The following is a 20359-nucleotide window of genomic DNA, read 5'->3' on the forward strand; positions in this document are numbered from 1 at the left end:
GTGATTCATCAAAAAACTGTCTGTTAGTGCCTCCGTATACCAGATGTTGTAAGCTTTTATTGCATCATTTAATTTACATTCAAGATAACATTCTAGAATGTCAAGTGCAGGGATTAATAAAAAAAATTGTCAGATTGGTCTTTGATCATATTTGCTATGATTAGGAAATTTGAGTAAGTGTTTAAGGCTTACGGCCAAACCAGCTTGAGAACGCCCAGTCTCATCTGACCTTGGAAGCTAAGCAAGTTTGGGCCTGGATAGTACTGAGGTGGGACCCTACCTAGGAATACCAGGTGCTGTAAGCTTTTCTTGCATCACTTTAATTTACTTTCAAGCTGACATGCTCAAATGTGAAGTGCAGTGATTAATAAAAAAAACTATCTGTTAGCACCTGGGAATAGCCGATGCTGTAAGTTTTTTTTGCATCACTTTCATTTACTCTCCAACTCACATGCCTGAATGTGAAGTGCAGTGATTCATCAAAAACTATCTGTTAGCACCTTAGACTACGAGATGCTGTAAGCTTCTCTTGAATCACTTTAATTTACTGTCAAGATGACATGCTAGGATGTGAAATGCAGTGATTAATTAAAAAAACTATCTGTTAGCACCTGGGAATAGCAGATGCTGTAAGTTTTTGTTGCATCACTTTACTTTAATCTGCAACTGACAAGCTTGTATGTGAAGTGTACAGATTAAATAGAAATATTTTAGTACCAGGGAATAGCAGGTGCTGTAAGATTGTATTGCATCCCTTTAATTTATGTTCAAGCTATCATGTTCAAATTTGAAGTGCAGTGAATAATTAACTCAAACTATCTGTTAGCACCTGGGAATAGCAGATGCTGTAAGTTTTTTTTGCATCACTTTCATTTACTCTCCAACTCACATGCCTGAATGTGAAGTGCAGTGATTCATCAAAAAACTGTCTGTTAGTGCCTCCGTATACCAGATGTTGTAAGCTTTTATTGCATCATTTAATTTACATTCAAGATAACATTCTAGAATGTCAAGTGCAGGGATTAATAAAAAAAATTGTCAGATTGGTCTTTGATCATATTTGCTATGATTAGGAAATTTGAGTAAGTGTTTAAGGCTTACGGCCACACCAGCTTGAGAACGCCCAATCTCATCTGACCTTGGAAGCTAAGCAAGTTTGGGCCTGGATAGTACTGAGGTGGGACCCTATCTAGGAATACCGGGTGCTGTAAGCTTTTCTTGCATCACTTTAATTTACTTTCAAGCTGACATGCTCAAATGTGAAGTGCAGTGATTAATAAAAAAAAACTATCTGTTAGCACCTGGGAATAGCCGATGCTGTAAGTTTTTTTTGCATCACTTTCATTTACTCTCCAACTCACATGCCTGAATGTGAAGTGCAGTGATTCATCAAAAACTATCTGTTAGCACCTTGGACTACGAGATGCTGTAAGCTTCTCTTGAATCACTTTAATTTACTGTCAAGATGACATGCTAGGATGTGAAATGCAGTGATTAATTAAAAAAACTATCTGTTAGCACCTGGGAATAGCAGATGCTGTAAGTTTTTGTTGCATCACTTTACTTTAATCTGCAACTGACAAGCTTGTATGTGAAGTGTACAGATTAAATAGAAATATTTTAGTACCAGGGAATAGCAGGTGCTGTAAGATTGTATTGCATCCCTTTAATTTATGTTCAAGCTATCATGTTCAAATTTGAAGTGCAGTGAATAATTAACTCAAACTATCTGTTAGCACCTGGGAATAGCCGATGCTGTACGTTTTTTTTGCATCACTTTCATTTACTCTCCAACTCACATGCCTGAATGTGAAGTGCAGTGATTCATCAAAAAACTGTCTGTTAGTGCCTCCGTATACCAGATGTTGTAAGCTTTTATTGCATCATTTAATTTACATTCAAGATAACATTCTAGAATGTCAAGTGCAGGGATTAATAAAAAAAATTGTCAGATTGGTCTTTGATCATATTTGCTATGATTAGGAAATTTGAGTAAGTGTTTAAGGCTTACGGCCACACCAGCTTGAGAACGCCCAGTCTCATCTGACCTTGGAAGCTAAGCAAGTTTGGGCCTGGATAGTACTGAGGTGGGACCCTACCTAGGAATACCAGGTGCTGTAAGCTTTTCTTGCATCACTTTAATTTACTTTCAAGCTGACATGCTCAAATGTGAAGTGCAGTGATTAATAAAAAAAACTATCTGTTAGCACCTGGGAATAGCCGATGCTGTAAGTTTTTTTTGCATCACTTTCATTTACTCTCCAACTCACATGCCTGAATGTGAAGTGCAGTGATTCATCAAAAACTATCTGTTAGCACCTTGGACTACGAGATGCTGTAAGCTTCTCTTGAATCACTTTAATTTACTGTCAAGATGACATGCTAGGATGTGAAATGCAGTGATTAATTAAAAAAACTATCTGTTAGCACCTGGGAATAGCAGATGCTGTAAGTTTTTGTTGCATCACTTTACTTTAATCTGCAACTGACAAGCTTGTATGTGAAGTGTACAGATTAAATAGAAATATTTTAGTACCAGGGAATAGCAGGTGCTGTAAGATTGTATTGCATCCCTTTAATTTATGTTCAAGCTATCATGTTCAAATTTGAAGTGCAGTGAATAATTAACTCAAACTATCTGTTAGCACCTGGGAATAGCCGATGCTGTACGTTTTTTTTGCATCACTTTCATTTACTCTCCAACTCACATGCCTGAATGTGAAGTGCAGTGATTCATCAAAAAACTGTCTGTTAGTGCCTCCGTATACCAGATGTTGTAAGCTTTTATTGCATCATTTAATTTACATTCAAGATAACATTCTAGAATGTCAAGTGCAGGGATTAATAAAAAAAATTGTCAGATTGGTCTTTGATCATATTTGCTATGATTAGGAAATTTGAGTAAGTGTTTAAGGCTTACGGCCACACCAGCTTGAGAACGCCCAGTCTCATCTGACCTTGGAAGCTAAGCAAGTTTGGGCCTGGATAGTACTGAGGTGGGACCCTACCTAGGAATACCAGGTGCTGTAAGCTTTTCTTGCATCACTTTAATTTACTTTCAAGCTGACATGCTCAAATGTGAAGTGCAGTGATTAATAAAAAAAACTATCTGTTAGCACCTGGGAATAGCCGATGCTGTAAGTTTTTTTTGCATCACTTTCATTTACTCTCCAACTCACATGCCTGAATGTGAAGTGCAGTGATTCATCAAAAACTATCTGTTAGCACCTTAGACTACGAGATGCTGTAAGCTTCTCTTGAATCACTTTAATTTACTGTCAAGATGACATGCTAGGATGTGAAATGCAGTGATTAATTAAAAAAACTATCTGTTAGCACCTGGGAATAGCAGATGCTGTAAGTTTTTGTTGCATCACTTTACTTTAATCTGCAACTGACAAGCTTGTATGTGAAGTGTACAGATTAAATAGAAATATTTTAGTACCAGGGAATAGCAGGTGCTGTAAGATTGTATTGCATCCCTTTAATTTATGTTCAAGCTATCATGTTCAAATTTGAAGTGCAGTGAATAATTAACTCAAACTATCTGTTAGCACCTGGGAATAGCAGATGCTGTAAGTTTTTTTTGCATCACTTTCATTTACTCTCCAACTCACATGCCTGAATGTGAAGTGCAGTGATTCATCAAAAAACTGTCTGTTAGTGCCTCCGTATACCAGATGTTGTAAGCTTTTATTGCATCATTTAATTTACATTCAAGATAACATTCTAGAATGTCAAGTGCAGGGATTAATAAAAAAAATTGTCAGATTGGTCTTTGATCATATTTGCTATGATTAGGAAATTTGAGTAAGTGTTTAAGGCTTACGGCCACACCAGCTTGAGAACGCCCAATCTCATCTGACCTTGGAAGCTAAGTAAGTTTGGGCCTGGATAGTACTGAGGTGGGACCCTATCTAGGAATACCGGGTGCTGTAAGCTTTTCTTGCATCACTTTAATTTACTTTCAAGCTGACATGCTCAAATGTGAAGTGCAGTGATTAATAAAAAAAAACTATCTGTTAGCACCTGGGAATAGCCGATGCTGTAAGTTTTTTTTGCATCACTTTCATTTACTCTCCAACTCACATGCCTGAATGTGAAGTGCAGTGATTCATCAAAAACTATCTGTTAGCACCTTGGACTACGAGATGCTGTAAGCTTCTCTTGAATCACTTTAATTTACTGTCAAGATGACATGCTAGGATGAGAAATGCAGTGATTAATTAAAAAAACTATCTGTTAGCACCTGGGAATAGCAGATGCTGTAAGTTTTTGTTGCATCACTTTACTTTAATCTGCAACTGACAAGCTTGTATGTGAAGTGTACAGATTAAATAGAAATATTTTAGTACCAGGGAATAGCAGGTGCTGTAAGATTGTATTGCATCCCTTTAATTTATGTTCAAGCTATCATGTTCAAATTTGAAGTGCAGTGAATAATTAACTCAAACTATCTGTTAGCACCTGGGAATAGCAGATGCTGTAAGTTTTTTTTGCATCACTTTCATTTACTCTCCAACTCACATGCCTGAATGTGAAGTGCAGTGATTCATCAAAAAACTGTCTGTTAGTGCCTCCGTATACCAGATGTTGTAAGCTTTTATTGCATCATTTAATTTACATTCAAGATAACATTCTAGAATGTCAAGTGCAGGGATTAATAAAAAAAATTGTCAGATTGGTCTTTGATCATATTTGCTATGATTAGGAAATTTGAGTAAGTGTTTAAGGCTTACGGCCACACCAGCTTGAGAACGCCCAATCTCATCTGACCTTGGAAGCTAAGCAAGTTTGGGCCTGGATAGTACTGAGGTGGGACCCTATCTAGGAATACCGGGTGCTGTAAGCTTTTCTTGCATCACTTTAATTTACTTTCAAGCTGACATGCTCAAATGTGAAGTGCAGTGATTAATAAAAAAAAACTATCTGTTAGCACCTGGGAATAGCCGATGCTGTAAGTTTTTTTTGCATCACTTTCATTTACTCTCCAACTCACATGCCTGAATGTGAAGTGCAGTGATTCATCAAAAACTATCTGTTAGCACCTTGGACTACGAGATGCTGTAAGCTTCTCTTGAATCACTTTAATTTACTGTCAAGATGACATGCTAGGATGTGAAATGCAGTGATTAATTAAAAAAACTATCTGTTAGCACCTGGGAATAGCAGATGCTGTAAGTTTTTGTTGCATCACTTTACTTTAATCTGCAACTGACAAGCTTGTATGTGAAGTGTACAGATTAAATAGAAATATTTTAGTACCAGGGAATAGCAGGTGCTGTAAGATTGTATTGCATCCCTTTAATTTATGTTCAAGCTATCATGTTCAAATTTGAAGTGCAGTGAATAATTAACTCAAACTATCTGTTAGCACCTGGGAATAGCCGATGCTGTACGTTTTTTTTGCATCACTTTCATTTACTCTCCAACTCACATGCCTGAATGTGAAGTGCAGTGATTCATCAAAAACTATCTGTTAGCACCTTGGACTACGAGATGCTGTAAGCTTCTCTTCAATCACTTTAATTTACTGTCAAGATGACATGCTAGGATGTGAAATGCAGTGATTAATTAAAAAAACTATCTGTTAGCACCTGGGAATAGCAGATGCTGTAAGTTTTTGTTGCATCACTTTACTTTAATCTGCAACTGACAAGCTTGTATGTGAAGTGTACAGATTAAATAGAAATATTTTAGTACCAGGGAATAGCAGGTGCTGTAAGATTGTATTGCATCCCTTTAATTTATGTTCAAGCTATCATGTTCAAATTTGAAGTGCAGTGAATAATTAACTCAAACTATCTGTTAGCACCTGGGAATAGCAGATGCTGTAAGTTTTTTTTGCATCACTTTCATTTACTCTCCAACTCACATGCCTGAATGTGAAGTGCAGTGATTCATCAAAAAACTGTCTGTTAGTGCCTCCGTATACCAGATGTTGTAAGCTTTTATTGCATCATTTAATTTACATTCAAGATAACATTCTAGAATGTCAAGTGCAGGGATTAATAAAAAAAATTGTCAGATTGGTCTTTGATCATATTTGCTATGATTAGGAAATTTGAGTAAGTGTTTAAGGCTTACGGCCACACCAGCTTGAGAACGCCCAATCTCATCTGACCTTGGAAGCTAAGCAAGTTTGGGCCTGGATAGTACTGAGGTGGGACCCTACCTAGGAATACCAGGTGCTGTAAGCTTTTCTTGCATCACTTTAATTTACTTTCAAGCTGACATGCTCAAATGTGAAGTGCAGTGATTAATAAAAAAAACTATCTGTTAGCACCTGGGAATAGCCGATGCTGTAAGTTTTTTTTGCATCACTTTCATTTACTCTCCAACTCACATGCCTGAATGTGAAGTGCAGTGATTCATCAAAAACTATCTGTTAGCACCTTAGACTACGAGATGCTGTAAGCTTCTCTTGAATCACTTTAATTTACTGTCAAGATGACATGCTAGGATGTGAAATGCAGTGATTAATTAAAAAAACTATCTGTTAGCACCTGGGAATAGCAGATGCTGTAAGTTTTTGTTGCATCACTTTACTTTAATCTGCAACTGACAAGCTTGTATGTGAAGTGTACAGATTAAATAGAAATATTTTAGTACCAGGGAATAGCAGGTGCTGTAAGATTGTATTGCATCCCTTTAATTTATGTTCAAGCTATCATGTTCAAATTTGAAGTGCAGTGAATAATTAACTCAAACTATCTGTTAGCACCTGGGAATAGCAGATGCTGTAAGTTTTTTTTGCATCACTTTCATTTACTCTCCAACTCACATGCCTGAATGTGAAGTGCAGTGATTCATCAAAAAACTGTCTGTTAGTGCCTCCGTATACCAGATGTTGTAAGCTTTTATTGCATCATTTAATTTACATTCAAGATAACATTCTAGAATGTCAAGTGCAGGGATTAATAAAAAAAATTGTCAGATTGGTCTTTGTTCATATTTGCTATGATTAGGCAATTTGAGTAAGAGCTTAAGGCTTATGGCCAAACCATCTTGAGAACGCCCAATCTCATCTGACCTTGGAAGCTAAGCAAGTTTGGGCCTGGATAGTACTGAGTTGGGACCCTACCTAAGAATACCAGGTGCTGTAAGCTTTTCTTGCATCACTTTAATTTACTTTCAAGCTGACATGCTCAAATGTGAAGTGCAGTGATTAATAAAAAAAACTATCTGTTAGCACCTGGGAATAGCCGATGCTGTAAGTTTTTTTTGCATCACTTTCATTTACTCTCCAACTCACATGCCTGAATGTGAAGTGCAGTGATTCATCAAAAACTATCTGTTAGCACCTTGGACTACGAGATGCTGTAAGCTTCTCTTCAATCACTTTAATTTACTGTCAAGATGACATGCTATGATGTGAAATGCAGTGATTAATTAAAAAAACTATCTGTTAGCACCTGGGAATAGCAGATGCTGTAAGTTTTTGTTGCATCACTTTACTTTAATCTGCAACTGACAAGCTTGTATGTGAAGTGTACAGATTAAATAGAAATATTTTAGTACCAGGGAATAGCAGGTGCTGTAAGATTGTATTGCATCCCTTTAATTTATGTTCAAGCTATCATGTTCAAATTTGAAGTGCAGTGAATAATTAACTCAAACTATCTGTTAGCACCTGGGAATAGCCGATGCTGTACGTTTTTTTTGCATCACTTTCATTTACTCTCCAACTCACATGCCTGAATGTGAAGTGCAGTGATTCATCAAAAACTATCTGTTAGCACCTTGGACTACGAGATGCTGTAAGCTTCTCTTCAATCACTTTAATTTACTGTCAAGATGACATGCTAGGATGTGAAATGCAGTGATTAATTAAAAAAACTATCTGTTAGCACCTGGGAATAGCAGATGCTGTAAGTTTTTGTTGCATCACTTTACTTTAATCTGCAACTGACAAGCTTGTATGTGAAGTGTACAGATTAAATAGAAATATTTTAGTACCAGGGAATAGCAGGTGCTGTAAGATTGTATTGCATCCCTTTAATTTATGTTCAAGCTATCATGTTCAAATTTGAAGTGCAGTGAATAATTAACTCAAACTATCTGTTAGCACCTGGGAATAGCAGATGCTGTACGTTTTTTTTGCATCACTTTCATTTACTCTCCAACTCACATGCCTGAATGTGAAGTGCAGTGATTCATCAAAAAACTGTCTGTTAGTGCCTCCGTATACCAGATGTTGTAAGCTTTTATTGCATCATTTAATTTACATTCAAGATAACATTCTAGAATGTCAAGTGCAGGGATTAATAAAAAAAATTGTCAGATTGGTCTTTGTTCATATTTGCTATGATTAGGCAATTTGAGTAAGTGTTTAAGGCTTATGGCCAAACCATCTTGAGAACGCCCAATCTCATCTGACCTTGGAAGCTAAGCAAGTTTGGGCCTGGATAGTACTGAGGTGGGACCCTACCTAGGAATACCAGGTGCTGTAAGCTTTTCTTGCATCACTTTAATTTACTTTCAAGCTGACATGCTCAAATGTGAAGTGCAGTGATTAATAAAAAAAACTATCTGTTAGCACCTGGGAATAGCCGATGGTGTAAGTTTTTTTTGCATCACTTTCATTTACTCTCCAACTCACATGCCTGAATGTGAAGTGCAGTGATTCATCAAAAACTATCTGTTAGCACCTTGGACTACGAGATGCTGTAAGCTTCTCTTCAATCACTTTAATTTACTGTCAAGATGACATGCTAGGATGTGAAATGCAGTGATTAATTAAAAAAACTATCTGTTAGCACCTGGGAATAGCAGATGCTGTAAGTTTTTGTTGCATCACTTTACTTTAATCTGCAACTGACAAGCTTGTATGTGAAGTGTACAGATTAAATAGAAATATTTTAGTACCAGGGAATAGCAGGTGCTGTAAGATTGTATTGCATCCCTTTAATTTATGTTCAAGCTATCATGTTCAAATTTGAAGTGCAGTGAATAATTAACTCAAACTATCTGTTAGCACCTGGGAATAGCCGATGCTGTACGTTTTTTTTGCATCACTTTCATTTACTCTCCAACTCACATGCCTGAATGTGAAGTGCAGTGATTCATCAAAAAACTGTCTGTTAGTGCCTCCGTATACCAGATGTTGTAAGCTTTTATTGCATCATTTAATTTACATTCAAGATAACATTCTAGAATGTCAAGTGCAGGGATTAATAAAAAAAATTGTCAGATTGGTCTTTGATCATATTTGCTATGATTAGGAAATTTGAGTAAGTGTTTAAGGCTTACGGCCACACCAGCTTGAGAACGCCCAATCTCATCTGACCTTGGAAGCTAAGCAAGTTTGGGCCTGGATAGTACTGAGGTGGGACCCTATCTAGGAATACCGGGTGCTGTAAGCTTTTCTTGCATCACTTTAATTTACTTTCAAGCTGACATGCTCAAATGTGAAGTGCAGTGATTAATAAAAAAAACTATCTGTTAGCACCTGGGAATAGCCGATGCTGTAAGTTTTTTTTGCATCACTTTCATTTACTCTCCAACTCACATGCCTGAATGTGAAGTGCAGTGATTCATCAAAAACTATCTGTTAGCACCTTGGACTACGAGATGCTGTAAGCTTCTCTTGAATCACTTTAATTTACTGTCAAGATGACATGCTAGGATGTGAAATGCAGTGATTAATTAAAAAAACTATCTGTTAGCACCTGGGAATAGCAGATGCTGTAAGTTTTTGTTGCATCACTTTACTTTAATCTGCAACTGACAAGCTTGTATGTGAAGTGTACAGATTAAATAGAAATATTTTAGTACCAGGGAATAGCAGGTGCTGTAAGATTGTATTGCATCCCTTTAATTTATGTTCAAGCTATCATGTTCAAATTTGAAGTGCATTGAATAATTAACTCAAACTATCTGTTAGCACCTGGGAATAGCAGATGCTGTACGTTTTTTTTGCATCACTTTCATTTACTCTCCAACTCACATGCCTGAATGTGAAGTGCAGTGATTCATCAAAAAACTGTCTGTTAGTGCCTCCGTATACCAGATGTTGTAAGCTTTTATTGCATCATTTAATTTACATTCAAGATAACATTCTAGAATGTCAAGTGCAGGGATTAATAAAAAAAATTGTCAGATTGGTCTTTGTTCATATTTGCTATGATTAGGCAATTTGAGTAAGTGTTTGAGGCTTATGGCCAAACCATCTTGAGAACGCCAAATCTCATCTGACCTTGGAAGCTAAGCAAGTGTGGGCCTGGATAGTACTGAGGTGGGACCCTACCTAGGAATACCAGGTGCTGTAAGCTTTTCTTGCATCACTTTAATTTTATTTCAAGCTGACATGCTCAAATGTGAAGTGCAGTGATTAATAAAAAAAACTATCTGTTAGCACCTGGGAATAGCCGATGCTGTAAGTTTTTTTTGCATCACTTTCATTTACTCTCCAACTCACATGCCTGAATGTGAAGTGCAGTGATTCATCAAAAACTATCTGTTAGCACCTTGGACTACGAGATGCTGTAAGCTTCTCTTGAATCACTTTAATTTACTGTCAAGATGACATGCTAGGATGTGAAATGCAGTGATTAATTAAAAAAACTATCTGTTAGCACCTGGGAATAGCAGATGCTGTAAGTTTTTGTTGCATCACTTTACTTTAATCTGCAACTGACAAGCTTGTATGTGAAGTGTACAGATTAAATAGAAATATTTTAGTACCAGGGAATAGCAGGTGCTGTAAGATTGTATTGCATCCCTTTAATTTATGTTCAAGCTATCATGTTCAAATTTGAAGTGCAGTGAATAATTAACTCAAACTATCTGTTAGCACCTGGGAATAGCAGATGCTGTAAGTTTTTTTTGCATCACTTTCATTTACTCTCCAACTCACATGCCTGAATGTGAAGTGCAGTGATTCATCAAAAAACTGTCTGTTAGTGCCTCCGTATACCAGATGTTGTAAGCTTTTATTGCATCATTTAATTTACATTCAAGATAACATTCTAGAATGTCAAGTGCAGGGATTAATAAAAAAAATTGTCAGATTGGTCTTTGATCATATTTGCTATGATTAGGAAATTTGAGTTAGTGTTTAAGGCTTCCGGCCACACCAGCTTGAGAACGCCCAATCTCATCTGACCTTGGAAGCTAAGCAAGTTTGGGTCTGGATAGTACTGAGGTGGGACCCTACCTAGGAATACCGGGTGCTGTAAGCTTTTCTTGCATCACTTTAATTTACTTTCAAGCTGACATGCTCAAATGTGAAGTGCAGTGATTAATAAAAAAAAACTATCTGTTAGCACCTGGGAATAGCCGATGCTGTAAGTTTTTTTTGCATCACTTTCATTTACTCTCCAACTCACATGCCTGAATGTGAAGTGCAGTGATTCATCAAAAACTATTTGTTAGCACCTTGGACTACGAGATGCTGTAAGCTTCTCTTGAATCACTTTAATTTACTGTCAAGATGACATGCTAGGATGTGAAATGCAGTGATTAATTAAAAAAACTATCTGTTAGCACCTGGGAATAGCAGATGCTGTAAGTTTTTGTTGCATCACTTTACTTTAATCTGCAACTGACAAGCTTGTATGTGAAGTGTACAGATTAAATAGAAATATTTTAGTACCAGGGAATAGCAGGTGCTGTAAGATTGTATTGCATCCCTTTAATTTATGTTCAAGCTATCATGTTCAAATTTGAAGTGCAGTGAATAATTAACTCAAACTATCTGTTAGCACCTGGGAATAGCAGATGCTGTACGTTTTTTTTGCATCACTTTCATTTACTCTCCAACTCACATGCCTGAATGTGAAGTGCAGTGATTCATCAAAAAACTGTCTGTTAGTGCCTCCGTATACCAGATGTTGTAAGCTTTTATTGCATCATTTAATTTACATTCAAGATAACATTCTAGAATGTCAAGTGCAGGGATTAATAAAAAAAATTGTCAGATTGGTCTTTGTTCATATTTGCTATGATTAGGCAATTTGAGTAAGTGTTTAAGGCTTATGGCCAAACCATCTTGAGAACGCCCAATCTCATCTGACCTTGGAAGCTAAGCAAGTTTGGGCCTGGATAGTACTGAGGTGGGACCCTACCTAGGAATACCAGGTGCTGTAAGCTTTTCTTGCATCACTTTAATTTACTTTCAAGCTGACATGCTCAAATGTGAAGTGCAGTGATTAATAAAAAAAACTATCTGTTAGCACCTGGGAATAGCCGATGGTGTAAGTTTTTTTTGCATCACTTTCATTTACTCTCCAACTCACATGCCTGAATGTGAAGTGCAGTGATTCATCAAAAACTATCTGTTAGCACCTTGGACTACGAGATGCTGTAAGCTTCTCTTCAATCACTTTAATTTACTGTCAAGATGACATGCTAGGATGTGAAATGCAGTGATTAATTAAAAAAACTATCTGTTAGCACCTGGGAATAGCAGATGCTGTAAGTTTTTGTTGCATCACTTTACTTTAATCTGCAACTGACAAGCTTGTATGTGAAGTGTACAGATTAAATAGAAATATTTTAGTACCAGGGAATAGCAGGTGCTGTAAGATTGTATTGCATCCCTTTAATTTATGTTCAAGCTATCATGTTCAAATTTGAAGTGCAGTGAATAATTAACTCAAACTATCTGTTAGCACCTGGGAATAGCCGATGCTGTACGTTTTTTTTGCATCACTTTCATTTACTCTCCAACTCACATGCCTGAATGTGAAGTGCAGTGATTCATCAAAAAACTGTCTGTTAGTGCCTCCGTATACCAGATGTTGTAAGCTTTTATTGCATCATTTAATTTACATTCAAGATAACATTCTAGAATGTCAAGTGCAGGGATTAATAAAAAAAATTGTCAGATTGGTCTTTGATCATATTTGCTATGATTAGGAAATTTGAGTAAGTGTTTAAGGCTTACGGCCACACCAGCTTGAGAACGCCCAATCTCATCTGACCTTGGAAGCTAAGCAAGTTTGGGCCTGGATAGTACTGAGGTGGGACCCTATCTAGGAATACCGGGTGCTGTAAGCTTTTCTTGCATCACTTTAATTTACTTTCAAGCTGACATGCTCAAATGTGAAGTGCAGTGATTAATAAAAAAAACTATCTGTTAGCACCTGGGAATAGCCGATGCTGTAAGTTTTTTTTGCATCACTTTCATTTACTCTCCAACTCACATGCCTGAATGTGAAGTGCAGTGATTCATCAAAAACTATCTGTTAGCACCTTGGACTACGAGATGCTGTAAGCTTCTCTTGAATCACTTTAATTTACTGTCAAGATGACATGCTAGGATGTGAAATGCAGTGATTAATTAAAAAAACTATCTGTTAGCACCTGGGAATAGCAGATGCTGTAAGTTTTTGTTGCATCACTTTACTTTAATCTGCAACTGACAAGCTTGTATGTGAAGTGTACAGATTAAATAGAAATATTTTAGTACCAGGGAATAGCAGGTGCTGTAAGATTGTATTGCATCCCTTTAATTTATGTTCAAGCTATCATGTTCAAATTTGAAGTGCATTGAATAATTAACTCAAACTATCTGTTAGCACCTGGGAATAGCAGATGCTGTACGTTTTTTTTGCATCACTTTCATTTACTCTCCAACTCACATGCCTGAATGTGAAGTGCAGTGATTCATCAAAAAACTGTCTGTTAGTGCCTCCGTATACCAGATGTTGTAAGCTTTTATTGCATCATTTAATTTACATTCAAGATAACATTCTAGAATGTCAAGTGCAGGGATTAATAAAAAAAATTGTCAGATTGGTCTTTGTTCATATTTGCTATGATTAGGCAATTTGAGTAAGTGTTTGAGGCTTATGGCCAAACCATCTTGAGAACGCCAAATCTCATCTGACCTTGGAAGCTAAGCAAGTGTGGGCCTGGATAGTACTGAGGTGGGACCCTACCTAGGAATACCAGGTGCTGTAAGCTTTTCTTGCATCACTTTAATTTTATTTCAAGCTGACATGCTCAAATGTGAAGTGCAGTGATTAATAAAAAAAACTATCTGTTAGCACCTGGGAATAGCCGATGCTGTAAGTTTTTTTTGCATCACTTTCATTTACTCTCCAACTCACATGCCTGAATGTGAAGTGCAGTGATTCATCAAAAACTATCTGTTAGCACCTTGGACTACGAGATGCTGTAAGCTTCTCTTGAATCACTTTAATTTACTGTCAAGATGACATGCTAGGATGTGAAATGCAGTGATTAATTAAAAAAACTATCTGTTAGCACCTGGGAATAGCAGATGCTGTAAGTTTTTGTTGCATCACTTTACTTTAATCTGCAACTGACAAGCTTGTATGTGAAGTGTACAGATTAAATAGAAATATTTTAGTACCAGGGAATAGCAGGTGCTGTAAGATTGTATTGCATCCCTTTAATTTATGTTCAAGCTATCATGTTCAAATTTGAAGTGCAGTGAATAATTAACTCAAACTATCTGTTAGCACCTGGGAATAGCAGATGCTGTAAGTTTTTTTTGCATCACTTTCATTTACTCTCCAACTCACATGCCTGAATGTGAAGTGCAGTGATTCATCAAAAAACTGTCTGTTAGTGCCTCCGTATACCAGATGTTGTAAGCTTTTATTGCATCATTTAATTTACATTCAAGATAACATTCTAGAATGTCAAGTGCAGGGATTAATAAAAAAAATTGTCAGATTGGTCTTTGATCATATTTGCTATGATTAGGAAATTTGAGTTAGTGTTTAAGGCTTCCGGCCACACCAGCTTGAGAACGCCCAATCTCATCTGACCTTGGAAGCTAAGCAAGTTTGGGTCTGGATAGTACTGAGGTGGGACCCTACCTAGGAATACCGGGTGCTGTAAGCTTTTCTTGCATCACTTTAATTTACTTTCAAGCTGACATGCTCAAATGTGAAGTGCAGTGATTAATAAAAAAAAACTATCTGTTAGCACCTGGGAATAGCCGATGCTGTAAGTTTTTATTGCATCACTTTCATTTACTCTCCAACTCACATGCCTGAATGTGAAGTGCAGTGATTCATCAAAAACTATTTGTTAGCACCTTGGACTACGAGATGCTGTAAGCTTCTCTTGAATCACTTTAATTTACTGTCAAGATGACATGCTAGGATGTGAAATGCAGTGATTAATTAAAAAAACTATCTGTTAGCACCTGGGAATAGCAGATGCTGTAAGTTTTTGTTGCATCACTTTACTTTAATCTGCAACTGACAAGCTTGTATGTGAAGTGTACAGATTAAATAGAAATATTTTAGTACCAGGGAATAGCAGGTGCTGTAAGATTGTATTGCATCCCTTTAATTTATGTTCAAGCTATCATGTTCAAATTTGAAGTGCATTGAATAATTAACTCAAACTATCTGTTAGCACCTGGGAATAGCAGATGCTGTACGTTTTTTTTGCATCACTTTCATTTACTCTCCAACTCACATGCCTGAATGTGAAGTGCAGTGATTCATCAAAAAACTGTCTGTTAGTGCCTCCGTATACCAGATGTTGTAAGCTTTTATTGCATCATTTAATTTACATTCAAGATAACATTCTAGAATGTCAAGTGCAGGGATTAATAAAAAAAATTGTCAGATTGGTCTTTGTTCATATTTGCTATGATTAGGCAATTTGAGTAAGTGTTTAAGGCTTATGGCCAAACCATCTTGAGAACGCCCAATCTCATCTGACCTTGGAAGCTAAGCAAGTTTGGGCCTGGATAGTACTGAGGTGGGACCCTATCTAGGAATACCAGGTGCTGTAAGCTTTTCTTGCATCACTTTAATTTACTTTCAAGCTGACATGCTCAAATGTGAAGTGCAGTGATTAATAAAAAAATCTATCTGTTAGCACCTGGGAATAGCCGATGCTGTAAGTTTTTTTTGCATCACTTTCATTTACTCTCCAACTCACATGCCTGAATGTGAAGTGCAGTGATTCATCAAAAACTATCTGTTAGCACCTTGGACTACGAGATGCTGTAAGCTTCTCTTGAATCACTTTAATTTACTGTCAAGATGACATGCTAGGATGTGAAATGCAGTGATTAATTAAAAAAACTATCTGTTAGCACCTGGGAATAGCAGATGCTGTAAGTTTTTGTTGCATCACTTTACTTTAATCTGCAACTGACAAGCTTGTATGTGAAGTGTACAGATTAAATAGAAATCTTTTAGTACCAGGGAATAGCAGGTGCTGTAAGATTGTATTGCATCCCTTTAATTTATGTTCAAGCTATCATGTTCAAATTTGAAGTGCAGTGAATAATTAACTCAAACTATCTGTTAGCACCTGGGAATAGCAGATGCTGTACGTTTTTTTTGCATCACTTTCATTTACTCTCCAACTCACATGCCTGAATGTGAAGTGCAGTGATTCATCAAAAAACTGTCTGTTAGTGCCTCCGTATACCAGATGTTGTAAGCTTTTATTGCATCATTTAATTTACATTCAAGATAACATTCTAGAATGTCAAGTGCAGGGATTAATAAAAAAAATTGTCAGATTGGTCTTTGATCATATTTGCTATGATTAGGAAATTTGAGTAAGTGTTTAAGGCTTATGGCCACACCAGCTTGAGAACGCCCAATTTCATCTGACCTTGGAAGCTAAGCAAGTTTGGGCCTGGATAGTACTGAGGTGGGACCCTACCTAGGAATACCAGGTGCTGTAAGATTTTCTTGCATCACTTTAATTTACTTTCAAGCTGACATGCTCAAATGTGAAGTGCAGTGATTAATAAAAAAAACTATCTGTTAGCACCTGGGAATAGCCGATGCTGTAAGTTTTTTTTGCATCACTTTCATTTACTCTCCAACTCACATGCCTGAATGTGAAGTGCAGTGATTCATCAAAAACTATCTGTTAGCACCTTAGACTACGAGATGCTGTAAGCTTCTCTTGAATCACTTTAATTTACTGTCAAGATGACATGCTAGGATGTGAAATGCAGTGATTAATTAAAAAAACTATCTGTTAGCACCTGGGAATAGCAGATGCTGTAAGTTTTTGTTGCATCACTTTACTTTAATCTGCAACTGACAAGCTTGTATGTGAAGTGTACAGATTAAATAGAAATATTTTAGTACCAGGGAATAGCAGGTGCTGTAAGATTGTATTGCATCCCTTTAATTTATGTTCAAGCTATCATGTTCAAATTTGAAGTGCAGTGAATAATTAACTCAAACTATCTGTTAGCACCTGGGAATAGCCGATGCTGTACGTTTTTTTTGCATCACTTTCATTTACTCTCCAACTCACATGCCTGAATGTGAAGTGCAGTGATTCATCAAAAAACTGTCTGTTAGTGCCTCCGTATACCAGATGTTGTAAGCTTTTATTGCATCATTTAATTTACATTCAAGATAACATTCTAGAATGTCAAGTGCAGGGATTAATAAAAAGAATTGTCAGATTGGTCTTTGTTCATATTTGCTATGATTAGGCAATTTGAGTAAGTGTTTAAAGCTTATGGCCAAACCATCTTGAGAACGCCCAATCTCATCTGACCTTGGAAGCTAAGCAAGTTTGGGCCTGGATAGTACTGAGGTGGGACCCTACCTACGAATACCAGGTGCTGTAAGCTTTTCTTCCATCACTTTAATTTACTTTCAAGCTGACATGCTCAAATGTGAAGTGCAGTGATTAATAAAAAAAACTATCTGTTAGCACCTGGGAATAGCCGATGCTGTAAGTTTTTTTTGCATCACTTTCATTTACTCTCCAACTCACATGCCTGAATGTGAAGTGCAGTGATTCATCAAAAACTATCTGTTAGCACCTTGGACTACGAGATGCTGTAAGCTTCTCTTGAATCACTTTAATTTACTGTCAAGATGACATGCTAGGATGTGAAATGCAGTGATTAATTAAAAAAACTATCTGTTAGCACCTGGGAATAGCAGATGCTGTAAGTTTTTGTTGCATCACTTTACTTTAATCTGCAACTGACAAGCTTGTATGTGAAGTGTACAGATTAAATAGAAATATTTTAGTACCAGGGAATAGCAGGTGCTGTAAGATTGTATTGCATCCCTTTAATTTATGTTCAAGCTATCATGTTCAAATTTGAAGTGCAGTGAATAATTAACTCAAACTATCTGTTAGCACCTGGGAATAGCCGATGCTGTACGTTTTTTTTGCATCACTTTCATTTACTCTCCAACTCACATGCCTGAATGTGAAGTGCAGTGATTCATCAAAAAACTGTCTGCTAGTGCCTCCGTATACCAGATGTTGTAAGCTTTTATTGCATCATTTAATTTACATTCAAGATAACATTCTAGAATGTCAAGTGCAGGGATTAATAAAAAAAATTGTCAGATTGGTCTTTGATCATATTTGCTATGATTAGGAAATTTGAGTAAGTGTTTAAGGCTTACGGCCACACCAGCTTGAGAACGCCCAATCTCCTCTGACCTTGGAAGCTAAGCAAGTTTGGGCCTGGATAGTACTGAGGTGGGACCCTACCTAGGAATACCAGGTGCTGTCAGCTTTTCTTGCATCACTTTAATTTACTTTCAAGCTGACATGCTCAAATGTGAAGTGCAGTGATTAATAAAAAAAACTATCTGTTAGCACCTGGGAATAGCCGATGCTGTAAGTTTTTTTTGCATCACTTTCATTTACTCTCCAACTCACATGCCTGAATGTGAAGTGCAGTGATTCATCAAAAACTATCTGTTAGCACCTTAGACTACGAGATGCTGTAAGCTTCTCTTGAATCACTTTAATTTACTGTCAAGATGACATGCTAGGATGTGAAATGCAGTGATTAATTAAAAAAACTATCTGTTAGCACCTGGGAATAGCAGATGCTGTAAGTTTTTGTTGCATCACTTTACTTTAATCTGCAACTGACAAGCTTGTATGTGAAGTGTACAGATTAAATAGAAATATTTTAGTACCAGGGAATAGCAGGTGCTGTAAGATTGTATTGCATCCCTTTAATTTATGTTCAAGCTATCATGTTCAAATTTGAAGTGCAGTGAATAATTAACTCAAACTATCTGTTAGCACCTGGGAATAGCAGATGCTGTACGTTTTTTTTGCATCACTTTCATTTACTCTCCAACTCACATGCCTGAATGTGAAGTGCAGTGATTCATCAAAAAACTGTCTGTTAGTGCCTCCGTATACCAGATGTTGTAAGCTTTTATTGCATCATTTAATTTACATTCAAGATAACATTCTAGAATGTCAAGTGCAGGGATTAATAAAAAAAATTGTCAGATTGGTCTTTGTTCATATTTGCTATGATTAGGCAATTTGAGTAAGTGTTTGAGGCTTATGGCCAAACCATCTTGAGAATGCCCAATCTCATCTGACCTTGGAAGCTAAGCAAGTTTGGGCCTGGATAGTACTGAGGTGGGACCCTACCTAGGAATACCAGGTGCTGTAAGCTTTTCTTGCATCACTTTAATTTACTTTCAAGCTGACATGCTCAAATGTGAAGTGCAGTGATTAATAAAAAAAACTATCTGTTAGCACCTGGGAATAGCCGATGCTGTAAGTTTTTTTTGCATCACTTTCATTTACTCTCCAACTCACATGCCTGAATGTGAAGTGCAGTGATTCATCAAAAACTAGCTGTTAGCACCTTGGACTACGAGATGCTGTAAGCTTCTCTTGAATCACTTTAATTTACTGTCAAGATGACATGCTAGGATGTGAAATGCAGTGATTAATTAAAAAAACTATCTGTTAGCACCTGGGAATAGCAGATGCTGTAAGTTTTTGTTGCATCACTTTACTTTAATCTGCAACTGACAAGCTTGTATGTGAAGTGTACAGATTAAATAGAAATATTTTAGTACCAGGGAATAGCAGGTGCTGTAAGATTGTATTGCATCCCTTTAATTTATGTTCAAGCTATCATGTTCAAATTTGAAGTGCAGTGAATAATTAACTCAAACTATCTGTTAGCACCTGGGAATAGCAGATGCTGTACGTTTTTTTTGCATCACTTTCATTTACTCTCCAACTCACATGCCTGAATGTGAAGTGCAGTGATTCATCAAAAAACTGTCTGTTAGTGCCTCCGTATACCAGATGTTGTAAGCTTTTATTGCATCATTTAATTTACATTCAAGATAACATTCTAGAATGTCAAGTGCAGGGATTAATAAAAAAAATTGTCAGATTGGTCTTTGTTCATATTTGCTATGATTAGGCAATTTGAGTAAGTGTTTGAGGCTTATGGCCAAACCATCTTGAGAATGCCCAATCTCATCTGACCTTGGAAGCTAAGCAAGTTTGGGCCTGGATAGTACTGAGGTGGGACCCTACCTAGGAATACCAGGTGCTGTAAGCTTTTCTTGCATCACTTTAATTTACTTTCAAGCTGACATGCTCAAATGTGAAGTGCAGTGATTAATAAAAAAAACTATCTGTTAGC

General features: G+C 36.8%; 1 non-coding gene and 21 pseudogenes across 1 annotated transcript; all 22 read left to right on the forward strand.

Moving 5' to 3' along the window:
* The first annotated feature begins 186 nt into the window (after positions 1-186).
* On the forward strand, positions 187-305 carry LOC145647897 (5S ribosomal RNA; annotated as a pseudogene).
* Positions 306-1095: 790 nt separating this feature from the next.
* Positions 1096-1214, forward strand: LOC145647422 (5S ribosomal RNA; annotated as a pseudogene).
* A 791-nt stretch (positions 1215-2005) lies between these two features.
* Positions 2006-2124, forward strand: LOC145647875 (5S ribosomal RNA; annotated as a pseudogene).
* Positions 2125-2914: 790 nt separating this feature from the next.
* LOC145647876 (5S ribosomal RNA) lies at positions 2915-3033 on the forward strand (annotated as a pseudogene).
* Positions 3034-3823: 790 nt separating this feature from the next.
* On the forward strand, positions 3824-3942 carry LOC145648925 (5S ribosomal RNA; annotated as a pseudogene).
* Positions 3943-4733: 791 nt separating this feature from the next.
* Positions 4734-4852, forward strand: LOC145647423 (5S ribosomal RNA; annotated as a pseudogene).
* Positions 4853-6081: 1229 nt separating this feature from the next.
* On the forward strand, positions 6082-6200 carry LOC145648833 (5S ribosomal RNA). The gene has a single exon (XR_014116506.1). It is a non-coding gene; the product is annotated as a 5S ribosomal RNA (ribosomal RNA).
* A 790-nt stretch (positions 6201-6990) lies between these two features.
* On the forward strand, positions 6991-7109 carry LOC145648965 (5S ribosomal RNA; annotated as a pseudogene).
* Positions 7110-8337: 1228 nt separating this feature from the next.
* LOC145648090 (5S ribosomal RNA) lies at positions 8338-8456 on the forward strand (annotated as a pseudogene).
* Positions 8457-9246: 790 nt separating this feature from the next.
* LOC145647424 (5S ribosomal RNA) lies at positions 9247-9365 on the forward strand (annotated as a pseudogene).
* Positions 9366-10155: 790 nt separating this feature from the next.
* Positions 10156-10274, forward strand: LOC145650642 (5S ribosomal RNA; annotated as a pseudogene).
* A 790-nt stretch (positions 10275-11064) lies between these two features.
* LOC145650515 (5S ribosomal RNA) lies at positions 11065-11183 on the forward strand (annotated as a pseudogene).
* A 791-nt stretch (positions 11184-11974) lies between these two features.
* Positions 11975-12093, forward strand: LOC145648091 (5S ribosomal RNA; annotated as a pseudogene).
* A 790-nt stretch (positions 12094-12883) lies between these two features.
* LOC145647426 (5S ribosomal RNA) lies at positions 12884-13002 on the forward strand (annotated as a pseudogene).
* A 790-nt stretch (positions 13003-13792) lies between these two features.
* LOC145650643 (5S ribosomal RNA) lies at positions 13793-13911 on the forward strand (annotated as a pseudogene).
* A 790-nt stretch (positions 13912-14701) lies between these two features.
* Positions 14702-14820, forward strand: LOC145650516 (5S ribosomal RNA; annotated as a pseudogene).
* A 791-nt stretch (positions 14821-15611) lies between these two features.
* LOC145648689 (5S ribosomal RNA) lies at positions 15612-15730 on the forward strand (annotated as a pseudogene).
* A 790-nt stretch (positions 15731-16520) lies between these two features.
* LOC145650044 (5S ribosomal RNA) lies at positions 16521-16639 on the forward strand (annotated as a pseudogene).
* Positions 16640-17429: 790 nt separating this feature from the next.
* Positions 17430-17548, forward strand: LOC145649204 (5S ribosomal RNA; annotated as a pseudogene).
* Positions 17549-18338: 790 nt separating this feature from the next.
* Positions 18339-18457, forward strand: LOC145649700 (5S ribosomal RNA; annotated as a pseudogene).
* A 790-nt stretch (positions 18458-19247) lies between these two features.
* On the forward strand, positions 19248-19366 carry LOC145649054 (5S ribosomal RNA; annotated as a pseudogene).
* Positions 19367-20156: 790 nt separating this feature from the next.
* Positions 20157-20275, forward strand: LOC145649055 (5S ribosomal RNA; annotated as a pseudogene).
* The last annotated feature ends 84 nt before the right edge of the window (positions 20276-20359 follow it).

The sequence above is a fragment of the Electrophorus electricus genome, chromosome 13, assembly GCF_041902795.1.
Source record: "Electrophorus electricus isolate QZ-2024a chromosome 13, ASM4190279v1, whole genome shotgun sequence".
Classification (NCBI taxonomy): domain Eukaryota; kingdom Metazoa; phylum Chordata; class Actinopteri; order Gymnotiformes; family Gymnotidae; genus Electrophorus; species Electrophorus electricus.